Source organism: Papio anubis, chromosome 8, assembly GCF_008728515.1.
Source record: "Papio anubis isolate 15944 chromosome 8, Panubis1.0, whole genome shotgun sequence".
NCBI lineage: Eukaryota > Metazoa > Chordata > Mammalia > Primates > Cercopithecidae > Papio > Papio anubis.
Window position 1 is genome coordinate 66,147,711 of NC_044983.1, and position 22,727 is coordinate 66,170,437.

The following is a 22,727-nucleotide window of genomic DNA, read 5'->3' on the forward strand; positions in this document are numbered from 1 at the left end:
TAAACTGAAACATTCACTGCTCCAGGGATCTGTTCTGTAATGGAAACGCTCCTTACACTATGAGGATTTTCTCTCCATCTATTTGATTTTAATGAGTTTTAACTTTGAAAGGTCTGAGGAGTAGATGTCTAAGCGTTTTGGTTCATTCAATGTGCTCCCCTCACCTGGACATGCAGGGACATGAGTGACTGCGAGCGTGGACCTTGTTAAGGCCGTGCGCCCATAAGCAAAGGAAATGTGAAACTGAGGAAACTTTCCAAGGCCTCACAACTTTCCAGGCCTCCCCTGACCTATTTCTATTTTCCAGACACACAACACCTTACTCTGAATTATCCTGATTTTTCCCAAGTAGCCCTGGATTCCACCTCCTGCCCTTTGTAGATGGCCAGACTAGAGAACTGGTTTAGATAGCACTAGCAATAGGCTCATGGTTGGCCACAGCTGGAGGAAAGCCTTCACTCAGGAGACACACGAACTTCTAATATCTTCTAATATTGCAACCCCAAACGTGAGGTTAAAGGAGCTGAGTGAAGGATCAGGGCCTGCCAATTGCACGTGCTATTTTTGGCTCCTGTATTTGGTCCAGGTGACCTGGGAGACCACTCATCCTCTCTGCACGTTGGTTTACAATGGACAAAATGGACAGTGTGCTGTTGTAGGCAGGGGACTTTTTAGTTAAAGGCAAAGGAAAGAATGCCATAAACACAGTATGCTCGGCAGAGCTAATAATGATGCGGGGGCCCAGAATTCTTGCCTAGATTTTATCTCTGGCTTGTTGTGTGTCCTTGAGCACTTAGGCTATTTCTGTGGCCTCATGCATAGACAGGTAGTAATACCCTGTTCTCTCCACTTTCGTTATATGGGCACTGTGAGGATATAATAGCTAGTTAATGAGATTTAAAATAGGAAGAAAATGTTTTGGAAGCCTTCAAAGTACTTTGAGATTTTCAGATTCTGATTAAATAGAAGGTATTGTTAGGAGAAGAATCTGGACAGTTCATATCATGTACATATTGTTTCCTTCAGTGCTGTATTTATTGGGCAATTTCTTTTTCCTTTCAGCACAAATGTGGAGGAAAAATGAAGGCAAAGCAAAATAACAACAGGCAAGTCTGAAAACAAAGGTGTTGCCAGCCATGCTAAACCTCGGACACATATTCTGAATGAAGCTAAAGTTTAAAGTCCCCTCCGATAGATTTAGGAGAGCGTATTTAATAGGGCGACTTAAATGTCCATACTAGCAAGTGTGTTTCTCACATGGAGAAGTAGCACGATTTTGTGTCAGGAAAGGGATGAGAACACACTTCTTGAACACATACAACGCTGAAGACATTTCCTGGAAAACCACTGGCCTTTGCTTAGGACAGTTGCATCACACAGAGATGTTTGTGGTTCAGATTTATAAGAAACATGGGAACTGAAGCCAAAGCACTACTTTTGCTCGGTATAACCAGATGCCAGATCTAAAGTGTTAGGCATGTTCCTATATGTATGTTAGAAAAAAGTTGCCCAAGTTTTGGGCAACTTCCTCTTCCATCTCTCTTACAAGCCAACAAATCAAAACAGTAAACTGTTCTCTGAAGAAAACAAATTTATTTGGTTGATTCAAACTTTTAATGAGACTGTTACTCCCCTGTGTGCCTTTCCTTTCTCTGGTTCTAGAAATACATCTAGAAAGGGGGAAAATGTTAGTATATTTTCTACTGACTTTATGTCACAAATGTTTAGCTTAGAGGGTGGACTCTGAGGAACAGTGTCCTTTCCAAATGTTGTAAAACTTTGTGTTCCTTCTGGAAAAACAAGCAAAACTAATCACAATGATTTCCTGCTTTGGAGCAATGAGAAATGGGAGGGAAACTTCACCTTTTCAGAGCTTTTGATGTTTACACCATGTGAATTACCCACCCCCAAATTTAAAATAGGAATATTTTAAAAAGTGTTTACCTCTGAGAAGAGAAACTGGTAGTGAAGAATGGGAACTGTAGACTTTTAAAATTATGGAACCATTCTGATGTATTTGCATTTTTCCCAATGTTCATGAATAAATAAATGCGCATTCATAATGAAAAAGAATAATTAACCTGGAAAAGCAAAAACGGAAAGGTCTGTGTTCGCTGCTCCCTAAATAAGAAAAGATAAGCCTTGAAGTGTGGCCTTATACTTGTACGTCTTTTCCATGTGCCAAAGAGCTACCCCACGGTCAAGCCAAGTGGTGATTATGTAGCTTTCTCTGAATAGACATAATAGGGTTACACATTCACTGTGAAAAAGCTGCAGACAGATGACACCAGTCAACAGAACACCCTACACAGAAACTGTAAAACCATTTTAACACTTACTTCAGATATTATTACATGTGACAAAGTATTTGAAAGATCAACCAAATAAACTGTTCCTAGGAAACATTTCCAATAGAATGCTTCTTGAATAATGTTGCTTTTCTTAGGTCAGTGGGAATTGAATTAAGACACTGAAACACAGAGTCAAGATAAGAACCTGTATTTTTAGCTGAATACTTTTATAGAAGCCTCCAGATACTATACTACTTCTCAATCCTTTTTTCTTTTGCATAGAGAAAAACTGAAATAGATTGTCTCCTTTATATGGCAGAGAATCTATATGGGGGTATTACAAATGTAACAAGATTCCAAATTTGACAGCATATATCTATATAGCCAATTATCCATTTGTTCATTCATCATTTATCTTACTATGCACAAGGCTCTGTATGAGATGCTCTGAAGATAGAGAAATGAATAAGACCTGGTTGTAGGAGGGGAGTCTAATGTGAGCATCAGAGAGCAAGGGTGGTATGATAAGGAAGGCATAGTACTGTAAAGCACAAGTATACTCTAGAGTCAGGGAGGAAAGCAACACCTCTCGAGAAAGGTGGCCATGGAGCTTACAAAGACCAGTGCTACACCTACTATGTACCCAAAAAATTAAAAAGTAAAAAAAGAGCAATACATATAAAGCACCTGCTACACTGCCTGGCACATAGTAAAGGACTGAAGTCTTAACTGTCATATAGAATATAGTAGAAGAATGCCTACGGTATTTTGGGAGCCTCTTGGAAGAATATGTAATTCAGTCTGAAAGTGGGAGAGACAGAGAAAAAGAGAAAGGCAGTAAATCCTAAAATGTTCTTCAGGAGCTAGTGGATGGTTCTTAGAACTGTATTAAGTTCATAAACAATGAATTGATGACTTTAACTCAAAAGAAGGCTGGATTTTCTCCTGAGCTTGAGTTCAAGCAGGGATACTTCACCTATTACACCAGGAACAAAAAAGGCCATGGCATACCATCCTTGGCCTGTAGCATTTTATACTGGGTAATTCTTTGTTGTGGAGGGTTGTGCTGTGCATCATAGGATGTTTGGCAGCCTTCCTGGTCTCTACCCACTAGATGCCAGAAACAGTTTCCTGGTTGTGACAACCAAAAATGTCTCTAGATATTGCCAAACGTCTCCTGGGGGTAAAAATCTCCCCCAATGAAGAATCACTGCCTAAGACCAAGACCATTTCATTAAGTATTTATAATATTTAGTTAGCTATTAAGTTGCAGATGGAAAATTAAGGTTTGTGGAGAACCAACTTAAATATTTTCCTCTTATTTCTATGGCTGCTAAATGTATCGTGATGAAAACTATCAAATGAACATGTCTGAAGATTAGCATATTCTCATTTTCTACTTGCCAGTCGTAACAGGGTCTGAGACAAACTCCAGGAAAATGGCTCAAATTTGACGTGGGCAACACTTATTTATGGAAGTTAGAACTTACCCTACTTTCTAAATACTTTTATTAAGGCATTAATAAAATAATAATTAAACGTTATTAAGTATTTTATTAAGTTAAGCCTTTTTTTGCAGAAACTGTAGATTAGAATATTTTAGATCATCAAGGCCACCATGGCTTCCATATTCGATGTTGCCAACCCTAGTTCCCTGATAACTCTCCTTGGCCTGTTTGCAGAAGGTCCTGGAGTAGAGACCCCTGCCTTTCATCATTGTCCTCTGCTCTTGATGAAAAACTGCAAGGCCAGGCACAGTGTCTCACGCCTGTAATCCCAGCACTTTGGGAGGCCAAGGTGGGTGGATCACCTGAGGTTGGGAGTTCAAGACCAGCCTGACCAACATGGAGAAAACCCATCTCTACTAAAAATACAGAATTAGCAGGGCGTGGTGGCACATGCCTGTAATCCCAGCTGCTCGGGAGGCTGAGGCAGGAGAATCATTTGAACCCGTGAGGGGGAGGTTGTAGTGAGCCAAGATGGTGCCATTTTACTCCAGACTGGGTAACAAGAGCGAAACTCCATCTCAAAAAAAGAAAGAAAGAAAGAAAGAAAAATTGCAAAAAGCAAGGATGCCCTAGAGGCTGCTGGGAGATTTTCTGTTTATCTACAGAGGTAATTCCATCCTGCCTTTCGTGGTCCTTCTAACTGCTTGAGCAAACATATGTAGTAAACCATGATTAACTGGAACTTACTATGTAATGAAAGAAATTTTAAAAAATATTTTGTTTTTAAAAGAAAAAAGGAAACCAGAGAAAGCATGTTTATATTTAAAATTTATATTTTTGGCCAGGTGCAGTGGTTCACACCTATAATCCCAGCACTTTGGGAGGCCAAGCCAGGAGGATTGCTTGAAAACAGGAGTTTAAGACCAGCCTGGGCAACGAAGTGAGACCCTGTCTCTCCAAAAAATAAAATAGAATATAATTAGCCAGGCTGGTGGTGCATGCCTGTAGTCCCAGCTATTGGGGTGGCTGAGGCAGGAAGATTGTCTGAGTCCAGGAGTTCAAGGCTGCAGTGAGCTATGATTGCACCACTGTACTCGAGCCTGGGCAACAGAGTGAGACCTCATCTTGGGGGAAAAAAAGTATTTTTTAAAAATAAAACTTTCAGTATAAGAGCTAGATAAAAAATAATCAATCAAGGACATGCTTAATCACAATTTGTTGATGATTCAGTTGATGTTGTTGCCATTACATAAAGGATTAAAGTGTTTTTCTCTTTGGGTGGTTTATACTATCTCCACTTCCAAAATGACCTTGAAGTTTTTTTTTTGTTTTTTTGTTTTTAAAATATATGCATATACAAAGATGTATGTGTAGAAATGGCCCGCTTTCTTTTCTATAAGCTCAAATTAGAGCATACTCTTCACATTGTTCAACAGATTATACTTTTTTTTTTTTGAAACAGAGTCTCGCTCTGCCGCCCAGGCTGGAATGCAGTGGCGCCATCTCAGCTCCCTGCAAGCTCCGCCTCCCGGGTTCACCCCATTCTTCTGCCTCAGCCTCCCAGGTAGTTAAGATTATACTTTTTTACTTAACAATATATTGTGGAGGCAATGCTATATCAATTCATAATGCTGGAATTCAGTCTTTTAAACATTTGTATAGTATTCCATTGGATAAATGTACCATGGTTTTTTGTTTGTTTGTTTGTTTGTTTGTTTTTGTGATGGAGTTTTGCTCTTGTTGCCCAGGCTGTAGTGCAATGATGTGATCTCAGCTCATTACAGCCTCCGCCTCCTGGGTTCAAGCAATTATCCTGCCTCAGCCTCCCGGGTAGCTGGGATTACAGGCATCCACCACCATGCCCAGCTAATTTTTTAAATTTTTAGTAGAGACCGGGTTTCACCATATTGACCAGGCTGGTCTCAAACTTCTGACCTCATGTGATCCACCCGCCTTGGCCTCCCAAAGTGTTGGGATTATAGGTGTGAGCCACCGTGACTGGCCTGTACCATAATTTATTAAAGTATGTCCTTACTGATAGAAATGTAGGTGTTTCAAGTAGTTTATTACTAAAAATGCTGTAATGAATATCACTATTCATTTGGTTTTTATGAATCTTAACATAAATTTTTAGAAACAGTTGTACGTCAAAGGACATTTGGAGTTAACTGTTTTTTCCTTTTTATTTTTATTTTTTCTTGAGACAGAGTTTCACTCTGTCACCCAGGCTGCAGTGCAGTGGAATGATCTTGGCTCACTGCAACCTCTGCATCCCAGGTTCAAGTGATGCTCCTGCCTCAGCTTCCCAAGTAGCTGGGATTACAGGTGCGTACCACTATGCCTGGCTAATTTTTGCATTTTTAGTAGAGACAGGGTTTCACCATGTTGTCCAGGTTAGTCTCCAACTCCTGAGCTCAAGTGATCTGCCCACCTCGGCCTCCCAAAGTACTGGGATTACAGGCACAAGCCACTACGGCTGGCTTGTATTTAACTTAAGTGTATAAAATTTTTGAACGGTAACAAATTGTTCCTCACAGAGACTGTGCTAATGTATTTTCTCACACTGTAAGAGAGTGATTATTTCCCCATATCTGTACTAGTATTATGGACTACAAAGTTTTCTGATGGGTTAAAAATGACGTATTCTTTAAAATTTTTCGTTTCTTTAATTACAACTGAAGATGAGTATATTGTTGTGTTTACACAAATATGTGTTTCTCTGTGAACAGTTGTTTCAAGTCTTGCCAAGTCTTTTCTTCTTTCCTTGTTTCTTCCTTCCTCCCTCCCTGATCTTCTTCCTTTCTTGCTTTTTTGGTTGCCTTTCTGTCTCTGTTTTTGTCTTTCCTTCCTAAGCACTCTTGGAAATTAGCTCCTTTTCTATCATACCTGCTAATATTTTTTTCTGAGTTTGTCTTTGCTTTTCAACTTTGTTTATGGTAATTTTTCATGTAGAAATGTTATTTTACATAGTCAAATGTATTTTTTTTCTTATGTCTTTTGTCCCATGCTTAGAAAGGCCTTGGTTGGGCACAGTGGCTCATGCCTGTAATCATAGCACTTTGAGAGGATCACTTGAGCCAAGGAGGTCGAGGCTGCAGTGTGCTGTGATTGTGCCACCACATGCCAGTCTGGGTGACAGAGCAAGACTCTGTCTCAAGAAGAAAAAAAAAAAAAAAAAAAGGCCTCTCTTAATTTGAAACTATAAAGAAACAAAAAAATCTTCCATGTTTTCTTCTAGTACTTTTACGGTTTTACATTTCATATTTAAATCTTTGAGCTATCTGGATTTTATTGTTTAATTAGGAGTGCAGTAGGAATTGAAACTTGATTTTTTTTTCCCATATGGCTGGCCAAGTGTCCCAACACCATTTATTTTCCTTCTGAATTGGAATTAGCCTTTATCTTAGACAAAATATTCCTATTCAAGAATATTTCTGAAGTCTCTATATTCTTTTTTATTTATCTCTCTCTCTTCATACACCATTACCAAATTATTCATAATGTCTTAATATATACTGTGTGGCTTTTTTTTTTTGGCAGAGTCTCACTGTGTTTCCCAGGCTAGAATGCAGGCATGATCTCGGCTCACTGCACCTCGGCCTCCGGGGTTCAAGCAATTCTCATGGCTCAGTCTCCTGAGTAGCTGGGATTACAGGCATGTACCACCACATCAGATTAATTTTTGTATTTTTAGTGGAGATGGGGTTTTGCCATGTTGGCCAGGCTGGTCTCAAATTCTTAGCCTCAAGTGATCCGCCCACCTTGGCCTCCCAAAGTGCTGAGATTACAGGTGTGAACCACCACACCCAACTGGCTATTTTTATTAGTATTTTATTTTTACCTATTTTTAATGTCTGTCTTCCTAACTGTATATGATTTTATCACTAATCCTTCAGGTATAATAATAAAGGTCTAAGTCATTAGGAGACATTCATTTTTATAGTAAGAAAATCTTGACATTCATACTACCTTTGGAAATCTCAAGCTCAAGCCATTGAAATGCTCAGCTGATTTTTGTTATCTTTCAAACTCTGGACCTTACCTTAACTCTTAACGCCCAGTTTATCCTCACTCATCCTCTCATGTCTCACCTCAAGGACTTGAAACAAAAATCAGTTTACTGACTACAGTGGGGATGAGGGGAGCTTTGACAGGAGGGTCCAGGTAGTGGTTATTGTAAGACTGAAGCCACATGGGATATGCCACCCTGGGGGGCTGCAGCTGTGAAGCACTAGGAGCCAAGTGGGCATGGGATTGGCTCAGGACCCCACGGTTTGGCTTATCAATTATGAGGAGCACGGAAACAAGACTGTCAGGTAAGGCTAAGGATTGTTTGATTGTATCAGAAGAAAAACCTCAGACCTGACAAACAGGATTCTGTACCCAATTCAAACTCAACAGAGCAAGGAGTACCAGGCCCTCAGGCAAGTCTCAGAGTTAAGTTAATTAAAAAATCCAAGGCACTCTCAAGGAAAGGAAAGGCTAGATACCTTTCAGGAAGGCTGCTATAAAACCACAGCAGTATGTCATGAATCTTCCCTTAGTCTTTCCAAAAATAGACCTACTCAGGAACACTTTCCGCTGGTCTCATGAGTTAGAGCGGTCCCTGTAGATCAGGGTACTGTGTGGAGCCCACAGGAAGTCTGGGATATGAGGATAATCATGGGGGTTTTGGAGCAAGTGGATGCCCCTTTTCAATTGCTCCTATATCCATATGAGACAGCTTCTGATTTGCTATTGTGCTCACAAGTTGCTTGGGGCAGAAGGTGATCTGCCAGGGGTCACTTTTGAGTGTGCTAACATCAAATGGATTCCAGATCTGCCACTTCTGAGCTGTATTACCATGGGCAGGTACTTGGTTCCTCTAAGCATCAGTTTTCTTTTTTGCAGATGGGTCTTACAAAACTCCATAGGTTTACCTGCTAGGATTGTTGTGAAAATTAAATGAGCAAAGATATGTTATATGCTTTAAACCTGAACTGGCACGTAGTAAGCTCCGTAAATGTTAGGGGTTGTTATTGTTATCATTACTACCACCACCATCTTGTTTAAAGGATCAGATTCCATGGGTTACAAGTAAGAAATAGCTTTCTTTCCCCTACTCGGTAGGGTTAGCCCTTTTTCTGTCCCTGGGATGAAATCTAAGGTAGTCTTAGGACTACTTCAGTTACTGGAGTGAAGTAACTATCTCTATCACATGTAATTGCCAAACAGTCCCATTTCAGTAATTGAAATGCCTAGTCCTATGCAAAAATCTCAACTTGAGCTTCATTTTCTCTTTCCCTGAGGTCAGCACTGATTGATTATATAAATCTGCAAAGAGAAAAGGGCTGGGCTCTGGTTATCTTCCTCTCTTTCCAACCTATGTTTTCCCTAATCCTAAACCCCCACTTTCCCACCCCAACCCCCAACCAGAGCAGCCGACCCCGCTGGGATTTTTGTTTCATTTTTTTAGAGACTCTGTCTCTTTCTGTTGCCCAGGCTGGAGAACAGCAGCATGATCATAGCTCACTGCGGCCTTGACCTCCTGTGCTGAAGCCATCCTCACACCTCAGCCTCCTGAGTAGCTAGGATTACAGGCAAGTGACACTGCTCCTGGCTATTATTTATTTATTTTTAGAGATGAGGTCTTGCTATGTCGCTCAATCTGTTCTCAAACTCTTGTCCGCAAGTGATCTTCTTGTCTTAGCCTCCAGAGTAGGTGGGACTACAGGCACAAGCCACCGTGCTCCATCAGTGATTTTTGTTGACTGACGCTGTGGCTGGAGTTCTCTGGGGCTGACAGATGATCAAGTTGACTCTTTCTTTCATGGGATGCTTCCGTTGGCTCTTTGCAGACCCCCACTTGGGAACATACTAGCAGCACTCCCAACACAGGAATGGCTCTCTTGGGGCTGGTCACTTACAAGCTTCAGTGACCTCCCACCCACTATTTTCTGATTAAGGTCCCATGTCACTAATGTCAGGTCCCTTGTAAAATGACTCCCAGGTCTGCCCTATCCCTTGTGAGTATCCTGTCCAGAAAAATCACATACTTCTGCCCTGCCTCTCTGGCAGGTCAACTTGCTCCTATGAAAGCAGCTGTCATGGCTGTATCCACAGGTTGGAAGTCCCAGTTCTTTAGATTCTGCAGAATCAAATGGCATGCACAAGATACTAGACCCTTGAGTCCCCGAACTCCAGGAGACACAGGGTGAGCTTTCTACGTCTCTCCTTAATGCCCCTCTCACTTGATTTGTAGTCAGGGAACTACTCTCCTCTTTTCATTTACTATGCCCTTTCCCCAAAATACCCCCCTTCCTGGGTATTTTAACCTCAGGCTCAAGCTGGTTCTTAATCACCTCCTTTGCAACTCTAGCAGAAGTCAGTTAGCATCTCACTTTGGAATGTGGAAATTCTAGCTAGTATTATTTTCTTCTCAGCTGAAACTTAGAAAGAGTCCCTTTTAAACACCCTGTTATATTGTGAGAGTCATCATTATAGGGTGATTATGGGATTTAAATGAAAAAATGCACGCAAAATACTTAGCATAGTGTCAGGCACATTGTAAGTGCTCAATAAACATTAGCTATTTATTTAACAAACAATTTATATGGTATTAACTGGGTAATCTAAGTGCTTTATAGGCAATGACTCATTTAATCCTCAAAACAACTCTATCATTCTCATTTTGTAAACAAGGAAATCAAGGCACAGAGAGGTTGCATATCTTGCCCAATATTACATAGCTAGCAAGTGATGAAGCTGGGATTCGAATCCATTCTGGTTCCAGAGGTCATACTTTTAACCATTTAGCTATTTCTTATTTCTTAATTACTACTATTATTTTTTGAGGCAGTGTCTCACTTTGTTGCTCAGTCTAGAGTGCAGTGATGCCATCCTAGCTCACTGCAGCCTCCAACTCCAAGGTTCAAGTGATCCTCCTACATCAGCCTCCCAAGAAGCTGGGACTACAGGTATGCATCACTACGCCCGGCTACATTTTTTATTTTTTGTAGAGACAAGGTGTCACTCTGTTACCCAGGCTGGTCTTAAACTCCTGGTCTCAAGTGGTCTTCCCACCCTGGCCTCCAAAAGTGCTGGGGTTACAAGTGTGAGTCACCTCGCCCAGCCCCCATTTCAAAGAATAGTAATAGCTATTACTATCATTATCATGATTATTATTACTTAGTATGTATGGGAACAGACTTGGGTGAGCCTAAAAACCAAGTAAGTTACCACGAGAAGCTGTCATATCCTAAGTTTGACTTCGTTAATGAAACTGCTATCCTTCCCTGGATGAAAGCCAATGGATAGTTGGAGTTTCCCAATGAAACACTAAAGGGAATAAATACACATGGATTAGATTTAGCGATGGCTGTGTTCAGTATTACAGCACATTCCAGAAATTGGTTTAAGTATTGTGATCCTGAACGATGTTGTGGATATTCCTGAACAACAGCAAGAATGAGAATTTTTTCTTCTCATTTCCCTTAAACTAATAGGAGCGTTGGCCCTGGAGTCAGGATGACTTCGGTTTGGTCATATGAGCAGGAAAAAGCAAGTTTGTTTACAAAGAAGAGACATATAGATTCTACCAATTAGTTAATTATAGCAGAAATAGAAGATCAATCACCTTCATGGTGTAGTACAGGAGTGAAGAACAAGGGACACCTGCCTTCAGATGATTAGACATATTCCCTTGTCCCAGGCAACATACCATTCAGTGGAGCTGATTCCTCTCCCCTTGACTTCCCACGTATCTTCATAATAAACTGATAAGTAAAACTAATGTAACTTAAGCATGCTTCTATGCCTTGCAATCTAAAGAACTTACTATAATCACATTATCCGCAAATAATAATAATTCAATCTTTTTAATGTCTAATAGTTGTGCTTCTTGGTTCTGTTTCTTGCCTTATTGTATTAGCCAGGAATTCCAGAATATTATTAAGTAATAGTGGTAATAGCGAATAGCAAGCCTCCTTTCCCTCTTCCTGATATTAATGGTAACACCTCTATAGAATTTTTGGTATGTTCTATCCCTTTGAGTATTTGATTAATGCGAATTCTGGAAAGACAGACATACAAAGTGTTGTATACAGTTTTAGGAGGTTCAAGAACCATGGACAGACACATGAATAGTTTTTGTGAATTCCATTATTAAAGACTGAAGTTGGCAGCCTGGTGCAGTGGCTCATGCCTGTAATCCCAGCACTTTGGGAGGCCAAAGTGGGCGGATCACATGAACTCAGGAGTTTGAGACTAGCCTGGACAACGTGGCAAGACCTCGTCTTTACAAAAAATACAAAATTAGCCAGGCATATTGGCACGTGCCTGTAATCCCATCTATATGAGGAGCTAAGGCCAGAGGATTGCTTGGGCCTAGGAGGTCGAGGCTGCAGTGAGCTGAGATTGCAGCACTGCATTCCAGCCTGGACTACAGAGTGAGATCCTGTCTCAAAAAAAAAAAAAAAAAAGAAAGAAAGAAAAAAAGAAATGAGGTTGGCAATTGGTTTAAGACAAATTTTAAGACCATATTAATAAAAATTCTTTATAGTGCTAGTTTAGGAATAAGAAAAAATATGTGAATTTCATCAATTGTCTATCATAAACTAAGATAATTATAGATTCTTTCTCTTTAGTCTTACTGATACCAATTTTAAATATATGCATATATATATATCACTCTGTCACCCAGGTTGGAGTGTGGTGGCGCAATCTCAGCTTACTGCAACCTCTGCCTCCTGGGCTCAAGTGATTCTCCCACCTCAGCCTCCTGAGTAGCTGTGACGACAGGTGCATGACATCACACCCAGCTAATTTTTTGTATTTTTGGTAGAGATGGGGTTTCATCATGTTGCCCAGGCTGGTCTCAAACTCCTAAACTCAAGTGATCTGCCCGCCTAGGCCTCCCAAAGTGCTGGGATTATAGGTGTGAGCCACTGCGCCTGGCCAATACCAAATTATATTTATGTGCTTACTAATATCAAACCTTCCTCGCATTTCCAGAATAAATTCTTTGATTTGATATATGATCTCTTTTTTTTTTTTTTTTTTGAGACAAGGTCTTGCTCTGTTGCCTAGGCTAGAGTGCAGTGGCACACTCATTTTCACTGCAACCTCAACCTCCCTGTCTCAAGCAATTCTTCCATCTCAGCCTTCCAAGTAGCTGCGACCATAGGCACCTGCCACCATGCTCAGTTGTTTTTTTATTTTTTATTTATTTTTGTAGAGATGAGGTCTCACTATGTTGCCTATGCTGGTCTTGAACTCCTAGGCTGAAGTGATCCTCCCACCTCAGTTTCCGAAAGTGCTGGGATTATAGGTGTGAGCCACCATGCCTGGCCTGATTCTTTTAATAGTCTGTTAGATTTAATTTGCTAGTGTTATAATTTGGAATTTGAATTCATCAGAAGGATTATAATGCATGTTAGGAAGATTTTTGAATAAAAATAATTATAAGAAAAATTATTTGCTGGGTACAATGGGTCACGCCTGTAATACCAGCACTTTGGGAGGTTGAGGCAGGAGTATCGCTTGAGACCAAGAGTTCAAGACGAGCTTAGAAAACATAGCAGACCCTGTGTCTATAAGAAATTACAAAATTAGTCAGGCATGGTGGCTCACCTGTAGTCCCAGTATCTCAGGAGGTTGAGGTGGAAGGATCACTTGAGCTCAGGAGTTCAAGATTATATAAAAACTTCCCTTTTCTAAGCATTCTGGTAAGGACCAGAGAATGAGAACTTCAGAATATCACGGAGATGATAGGAGAAGCTCACCAAACCCACTTATCTTGCTGATTAGGAAGAAAGTTGCTCTGAGACATTGTGATCTATGCAAGATTGCACTACATTATAGAGGCAGGCATTCGTTAATACAAGCTCCTTGTTGAGGCTCGAAGAGAAAAGAAGGGGAAAGAGTTTTGTCTTATTTCCAATGGAACATTACCTTCATTCTATGGCAGAGCAAGAGGAATGTCTGTTTGTGCAACTGTGAAAGTTTCATAAAGAAATGATGCAAGTATTCTAATAAATTAAAGACATTATTGTCAGCCAGGCGCTGTGGCTCACGCCTGTAATCCCAGCACTTTGGGAGGCCAAGGCGGGTGTATCTCCTGAGGTTGGGAGTTTGAGATCACCCTGACCAACATGAAGAAACCCCATCTCTACTGAAAATAGCCAGGTGTGGTGGCACATGCCTGTAATCCCAGCTACTCGGGAGGCTGAAGCAGCAGAATCACTTGAACCCGGGAGGCAGAGGTTGCGGTGAGCCAGAGACTGTGCCATTGCACTCCAGCCTGGGCAACAAGAACGAAACTCCATCTCAAAAAAAAAAAAAAAAAAAAAAGACATATTGTCATCTTCAAGGAATGAAAAACATTAAAACATTATTGGGCTGAATTTCCCCATATCTTTTGGTTCCAAGTGCCTTACCCTCTCTATGTAGAACCAAAACTTGCAGAGTTTCAGCTCTTTGGATAGTTCTCCCCAGCACACACCAGGGAGGCCTTCCTGCCAAAAATGGGCTAAATGCATTACAAATGGAGATGAAAGAAACACAGAACAAAGGAAAGAGGCTTTGAGGATATATATTTCAGAAAGTTGCCAACTTCTAAAACAATCTAGAGCTATAGCAAGATGTATTAGGTTGGTGCAAAAGTAATTGTGGTTTTGCCTTTTCTTCTGCACCAACCTATATAGGACCCTGGTAGAGAAGGGGCTTCTCCTGCTTGCTGTTGGTGCAGGTTCCTGCTGTTGTCTTTTAATGTCTCTAACAAGGTCCTAAGGGTACTGATTGTCTTTGTGCTGACCCTATCCACCCAACTGTCCCCTCCCCTTAGCCTCATCAGCACTCAGCTTGACTCCTGCAGAACAAGCCAGTACAATGCCTGATGCTCAGCCCCGTACCTGACTGCATGTGTGGCAAAGGTCTGTCTTCCAAGGACTGCAACAATAGGACTGAAACATCTGCTCCCTTTGGACAAGTCAGTGAGAAATTCAGCCAAGCTGGTTGTTTGGTGTCACATAGCAAAACAATTGGCTAGATGATGGATTTCTTTGTTCCCAACTCTATGTTGACACTACCTCAGATTCTAATCTGGTGGTGCATTTTAATGAAGGCTTGCTAGAAAGAGCAACTTTGTTTTTTTAACCATTAAAGCTGTTATGTTTACTACCTATATGAATCCCCAAACACCCTATGCTGCAGATAGAGCAGCTAACATTACTGTAATTTAATAGATGAAACTGAAGCCCAGAGGACTTGATTGGTTGCTCCACGTCTCCTAGCTTGTTAGTGGTAGAGCTGGAGCTAGAACCCCCAGGTGTCCTGACTTCACCTGTTAGTCTCTCCCACAATGCAGCAGTGCCTGCTTCATTAGAATCTGTTTTCTTACATATACTTTCTAGATAGAAAACTGTATATATTCTGATTTTAAAAGTATAAATACTTCCAAGTCTGTGTGAATGAATGCATTCAATAAATGAATGTTAAGCAAGTTGTAAATACATTTTGATGAGGAAATTCATTTACCTATAGATTTGGAGGATCAATGAAGAGCATGGAAATCCATTTTTAAATAATTTAATGGGTTTATGGAAAGATTCATATATTAAAGCAAAACCTAATCATTCATGAATTTACAACACTATTATTTAAACTTTTCATTGTGGACATTTTCAAACACACACAGAAGTAGAGGAAAGAATATAATAAACCCATTGTCCCACTTCAACAATTCTCGATATACGGATATATGGCCAATCTTCTTTGATCACTATCCCCTACTCCTCCTACTCCTTCCCTGGATTATTTTAAAGTAAATCCCAGATATCATTTTATCATTTCATCCATAAACATTTCAATATGTATCTTTATTTTCTTTGAGACAGGGTCTTGCTCTGTTCCCCAGGCTGGAGTACAGGGATGCGATCTCGGTTCACTACAGCCTCGATCTCCCAGGCTCAAATGAGCATCCCACCTTAGCCTCTCAAGAAGCTGGGCCTAGAGGCATGCCACCACATCCAGCTATTTTTTTTTTTTTTGTATTTTCTGTGGAGACAGGGTTTCATCATGTTGCCTAGGCTGGTCTTGAACTCCTGGGCTCAGGTGATCTGCTTGACCTTCCAAGTGCTGGAATCACAGGCATGAGCTACTAGGCCCAGCATCAATATGTGTCTTTAAAAGATAAGAAGGCTATTGTTACACCTTTAAAAAGTTAACAGTAATTTTGTTGTAAAATTGGTATGTGATGTGGTTTGTCTCTGTGTTGTTGCCTGAATCTCACCTTGAATTGTTATAATCCCCACATGTTAACAGCAGGAGCAGGTGGAGATAATTGAATCATGGGGCGGGGGGGCGGGGTGGGGGGGGTTCCCCTTTGTTGTTCTTGTGATAGTGAGTGAATTCTCACAAGATGTGATGATTTTATAAGGGGCTTCCCACTTTGCTCAGCACTCATTCTCTCTCCTGCCACCTTGTGAAGAGGTGCCTACTGCCATGATTATAAGTTTCCTGAGGCCTCCCCAGCCATGTGGAAGTGTGAGTCAATTAAACCACTTTGCTTTATAAATTACCCAGTCTTGGTTATTTCTTCATAGAAGTGTGGGAATTGGCTAACACAGTGAATTGGTAACACAGACAGTGGGGTCTGCTTTAAGGATACCCAAAAATGTGGAAGGGACTTTGGAACTGGGTAACAGCCAGAGGTTGGAACAGTTTGGAGGGTGCAGAAGAAGAAAGTAAAATGTGGGAAAGCTTGGAACTTCCTAGAGACTTCTTATATGGCTTTGACCAAAATGCTGATAGTGATATGGACAATAAAGTCCAGGCTGAGGTGGTCTCAGATGGAGATGAGGAACTTGTTGGGAACTGAAATAAAAGTGGTTCTTGCTGTGCTTTAGCAAGGAGACTAGCAGCATTTTATCCCTCCCCTAGAGATCTGTTGAACTTTGAACTTGAGAGAGATGATTTAGGATGTCTGGCAGAAAAAAATTTCTAAGCAGCAAAGCATTCAAGAGGAAGCAGAGAATAAAAGTTCGGAAAATTTTTGGCCTATGTGATAGAAAAGAAAAACCCATTTTCTGGGGAGAAATTCAAGCCAGCTGCAGACATTTGCATAAGTAGCAAGGAGCCAAATGTTAATCACAAAGCCAATGGGGAAACTGTCTCCAGGGCATGTCAGATAACTTTATGGTGGCCACTCCCATCACAGGCCTGAGGTCTAAGAGGGAAAAATGGGTTTCTGGCCTGCTCTGTGCAGCCTCAGGACATGGTACCCTGTATCCCAGCCACTCCAGTCATGGCTAAAAGGGGCCACGATACAGTTCAGACCATTGCTTCAGAGGGTGCAAGCCCTAAGCCTTCGCAGCTTCCACATGGTGTTGGTCCTGCAGGTCCGCAGAAGACAAGAATTGAGGTTTGGGAACCTCCTCCTAGATTTCAGAGGATGTATGGAAATGCCTGGATGTCCAGGCAGAAGTTTGCTGCAGGGGTGTAACCTTCATTGAGAACCTCTGCTAGGGCAGTGCAGAAGAAAAATGTGGGGTTGGAGCCCAGCCAACACAGAGTCCCCACTGGAGCACTGCCTAGTGGAGCTGTGAGAAGAGGGCCACTGTCCTCCAGACCCCAGAATGGTAGCTCAACTGACAGCATGCACCATGTGACTGAAAAAGTTGCAGACACTCAACACCATCCCATGAAAGCAGCCAGGAGAGAAGCTGTATTCTGCAAAGCCACAGGGGTGGAGCTGCCCAAGGCTATGGGAACCCACCTCTTGCATCAGCATGACCTGGTGAAACAGGAAAGTTCTCTGACCCCCTCACAGGACTTGCAACAGGGGTGTGGCTTGCTTGCTCAGCCACTGCATGCTCAAATACCTTATAGGAGAGGGATCATGCAGACAGGCAGGTGCAGGGGCCAGGGCAGGTGCATTTGGGCTCTGGCCCCATGGTAGCATCTAGGGGTGTGTTACAATTAATGTTTTTCTAGCAGTTGTCGTCTGCAGACAGCTAAGTGTTAAATCAGCTCAGTGGAGAGTCAGGGTGACAGCATTTTATGCCCTGCCCTCTTGGTACCCAGGTCCTTGTCCAGTGTCCAGGAAGAATCAGGTCATATAGATTTGAAGAATGGTGAATACAGGAATTTTACTGAGTGATTGAGGTGGCTCTCAGTGGGATGGATGGGAAGCTGGAAGAGTGATGAAGAGGGAAGATGATCCTCCCCTGAAGTTTGGCCATCCCACGGCCGATCTTCTGTCCGACCACACCCAGCCGAACTCCTCTCAATGTTAAGACGCTCCTTCTCTTCTCTCCTTCTCTGCTGCTCTTCTGCTCATGGAGCCTGGGGTTTGGGATTTATATGGGTACAGGACAGGTGGGGGCATGGTGGGCCAAAAGGCAACATTTGGGCATAAAACAGGAATGCCTGTTCCTATTTAGAGCCATAGGTTACCAGGCTTGAGGATGGGGCCTTTGCCAGGGAACTGCCCTCTTCCATGCAGTGTTTCCCTGCTCCTGTCCATATCACTGGATATGAGACATGGAGCCAAAGGAGATCATATTGGAACTTTAAGGTTTAGTGACTGCCCTACTGGATTTTGGACTTGCATGGAGCCTGTAGCCCCTGTGTTTTGGCCAATTTCTCTCATTTTGAATATTTACCCAATGCCTGCACCCCCACGGTATCCAGGAACTAACTAACTTGCTTTTGATTTTACAGGCTCATAGGCAGGAGGGACTTGTCTTGTCTCAGATAAGACTTTGGACTTGGACTTTTGGTTTAATGCCAGAATGAGCTAAGACTTTGGGGGACTGTTGGAAAGGCTTGATTGGTTTTGAAATGTAAGGATACGAGATTTGGGAGGGGCCAAGGTGGGATGATATGGTTTGGCTCTGTGTCCCCACTTGAATCTCACCTTGAATTGTAATAGTCCCCATGTGTCAAGTGCAAGACAAGGGGAAGATAATTGAATCATGGTTGGTTGGGGGGTCCCCCATGCCGTTCTCATGATAGTGAGTTCTCACAAGATGTGATGGTTTTATAAGGGGCTTCCCACTTTGCTCAGCACTCATTCTCTCTCCTGCCGCCCTGTGAAGAGGTGCCTTCTGCCATGATGGTAAGTTCCTGAGGCTTCCCCAATCATGTGGAATTGTGAGTCAATTAAACCAGTTTTCTTTATAAATTACCCAGTCTTGGGTAGTTTTTTCATAGCAGTGTGAAAATAAACTAATACAGTATGAGTATGTAACCTGAATTTCTTAGTATGTTTATACCGTATTTAATATATATGAATATATTAACTTTTTGCACAAGGTTTGGTCTCTGAGAAGACAATGAAATGCCTACTCATTTGATTACACTGATTTTAGGATGTTGGATGAGTCCAATTTGAAAAAGACTTATTCATACTGCCACCCTAGTGTTCAAAATTTCAACATGTTGTGTTAAAGTGAGTTGCAGGTCTCCTGTTTTATTCCTTTTTTGAGTGAGGGTCTTGCTCTGTTGCCCAGGCTGGAGCACAGTGGCATGATTTTGGCTCACTCCAACCTCTGTGGGCTCAAGTGATCCTCTTGCCTCAGCCTCCTGAGTAGCTGGACCTACAGGCACACACCACTATGCCGATAATTTTCATGTTTTTCATAGAGACGAGGTTTTGCCATGTTGCCCAGGCTTGTCTCAAACTCCTGAGTTCAAGTGATCCTCCCACCTCGGCCTTCCAAAGTGCTGAGATTACATTGCTCCATCATTGATGAGTGCTTAATGGACAACAATATTCTTTATGTCAGTTGGATGACACAAAGGGGAAAATGAGACTTAGATAATTTCTATTTGGCCTAAAATGTGGTGGTTTTAGTTCTTATATCTTAGAGATGTTTGACATCATAGATCAGTTCCTGATAAGGTGAGTGTCCACTTTAAAGAATTTGAGCTTCAACTAGTAGTCTTCTAGTTACCATAAACCTCTGGATAAGGAAAGGCTGGGAGGAGAGAAAGGTGTGTAATTGTATCACAGGTCCTAGTGTCAATGAAAAACGGCTCTAAACTTTTTTGCCTCAGATCACTAGCAATCTTTGAAAGTCAAAAATCTTTGATTTCTCTCTTGAGAAATTCCAACCCCCAGCTAAAAGAATTTTGCTCCTAGCTATCTATGCTTATAAGGAGGAACCAAGGTGTTTATCTATCAGAGCTGAAATTGTCCCAAGGCAAGTCACTTCTATGATTTTCAGAAACCTTGGATACAGAAATTTTTAAAACATAAACTAGAAATGTATAGATCAATTCTTTTTTGAGTATGTGCTGTCTTAGGTACAGAAATGAGCTTGTTCAGAATTCGCTTTCTCAGGATGCAGGACGCTCTAACATAAGAGAATGTAAAATCAAGATTCCAGGTTAACTTGCAATTCATGATTGCTCTTCTGCCTTTGCCTTGATTATTGAAAGGAATAAAGTCTTTGAATTTTGTCCTAAGGACTTTGGTTTAGAAGAGTATTAATCAGTTTTTCCTTTCCACCATTTGTTTTAAGCTTCCACAGTAGAGTGTATTTGGATGCTACCCTGAACTTTTCAACTTTTCTTTCTTTCTCTTCCCTTCTTTCTTTTTCATTTTCCCTCCCTCCCTCCCTTCCTCCCATCCTTCCTTCCTTCCTTCCTTCCTTCCTTCCTTCCTTCCTTCCTTCCTTCCTTCCTTCCTTCCTTCCTTCCTTTCTTCCTTCCTTCCTTCCTCTTTATTTTTTTCTTTCTTTTCTCCTTCCCTCCTTCCTTCTTTCTTTTCTTTTTTTCTTTTCTTCATCTGTTTTCTTTTCTTCATTTTAGAGACAGGGTCTCACTCTGTCACCCAGGCTGAAGTGCAGTGGTATAGTCCCATGTCATCCTCCGGAGTTGCAAGGACTACAGGTGCACACCACCATGCTCAGATAATTTTTATTTATTATTTATTTTATTTTTCCTTTTCTGTTTTGAGACAGAGTCTCACTCTGTCGCCCAGGCTAGAGTGTAGTTACATGGTCTTGGCTCACTGCAACCTTCACCTCCCAGGTTCAAGTGATTCTCCTGCCTCAGCCTCCTGAGTAGCTTGGATTACAAGCATGTACTACCATGCCCAGCTAATTTTTGCATTTTTAGTAGAGATGGGGTTTTGCCATGTTGGCCAGGCTGGTTTTGAACTTCTGACCTCAAGTGATCGCCTTCCCAAAGTGCTGGGATTACATGCGTGAGCCACCACACTTGGCTCAACTTTTCTTTTTTTCTTTTATTTTCTGCCTTTTTATTTTTTACTGTTGATTTATTACAGGTCCCCAGGGCTTTATCTTTATTTTTTTTTCAATATCTTGTTTGGCAGCTTCCTTGGTTCTTTTTACCCATATGCAGAAGAGCTGGGCAGGCCACGTGGAGACAGGCAAAGGCCTTGGAGTTCTTCTCCTCCTCAGTGATGACTTGGGCTTTCTCCTTCTTATAGACATTCTGGATGGGCCTAAGTAGTCCTGTCAGCTACTGGGGCAATTTCAGTTCTTCAGCAGAACTGTCTCCCTTCTTGGGGGCCAAGGGCTTCCTGGGGAAGAGGATGAGTTTGGAGCGGCACTCCATCGGCACTGCACATTGGCTTGCAGGGACTCGGTGGACTTGTTTTACCTTCTTGGATCCACAGAGATGCCAGTGTTCTGTGCCACCTTCTTGTGAATACCAACCACCCTTAACTCGCCATGCTGAAGCCCTGGCCAGCATGTACTCTGGTGTGATACCTCACCGTGCAGCACCTTACTATGGGCCAGATGGGTCCAGACGTGGATGAACCATGTAGCCACGCAACACTGCCAGTGCTTGTGGAAGTGGGATTTCAAGATCATGCCTTTTCTGCTGAGCTCCATGGCTGACTATGGCCCTCCTGTGCAAGAAAACAACTGAGGGGGAAGGGCTGAACTTTTCTTAAATGACAAAGAAGAAAGAGAATTTAACTGTTTTTAGTAGCCTGGTATGGCAATTCACACTAGCTATTTGAGGTTGAACCTTACTACTTACCAGTGAGAATTGTTAATTAAGAGAAAAGAAAATAAAGTAACGCATAGAAAGTTCAATGAATACATGAGACTTAGGAGCATTAGAAATTTGAAGACAGGCACTAGCTGGGAATAAATATGAAAAGGGATAATTACTTATGATACTCAGAGCAATAAAGAGTAGAAATGACAATATGTTTTCTTAATAATATCAACAATGAACACTATTTTTTATCATAGTAGTAAAAAAAGTTTATATATACACACACACACACACACACACACACACACATATATATATATATATTTTTAGACAGAGTCTTACTCTGTTGCCCAGGCTGGAGTGCAGTGGCACAATCTTGGCTCACTGCAACCTCTGCCTCCTGTGTTCAAACGATTCTCCTGCCTCAGCCTCCTGAGTAGCTGGGATTACAGACACGTGCCACCACACCTGGCTAATTTTTGCATTTTTGGGAGAGACGGGGTTTCACCATGTTGGCCAGGCTGGTCTTGAACTCCTAACCTTGAGTGATCGACCCTCCTCAGCCTCCCAAAGTGCTGGGATTAGAGGCATAAGCCACCACGCCCAGCCAAAAGTTCTGATCTCATGCTGTTAATTTTTTAAAAAATTCAAACCCACAGTAGCTTTTTATCTACCTCAGTGCTGACAATGAACCCAGACACGATCAACATTTCCGGAAGGTCTTGCAAGAATTGCTTGAAGAACAATTGATTCTATTCATATTCTTTTCTTTATTCCTGTTCATAAACTTACATGGACCTATGGAGCTACAGTGAATTTTTGTTTTTAGAGACAGGGTTTCACTCTGTCACCCAGGCTGGAGTGCAGTAGCATGATCATGGCTCACTACAGCCTTGACTTCCTGGGCTCCAGCAATCCTCCCACATCAGCCTCCTGAACAGCTGGGATCACAGGTGTGCACCACCACACCTGGCTACTTTTTGTATTTTTTGTGGAGATGAGGTTTCACTGTGTTGTCCAGGCTGGTCTC

General features: G+C 41.7%; 1 pseudogene; it reads right to left on the bottom strand.

Moving 5' to 3' along the window:
- Positions 1–20,913: 20,913 nt before the first annotated feature.
- LOC101015023 lies at positions 20,914–21,992 on the bottom strand (annotated as a pseudogene).
- Between the last annotated feature and the right edge of the window lie 735 nt (positions 21,993–22,727).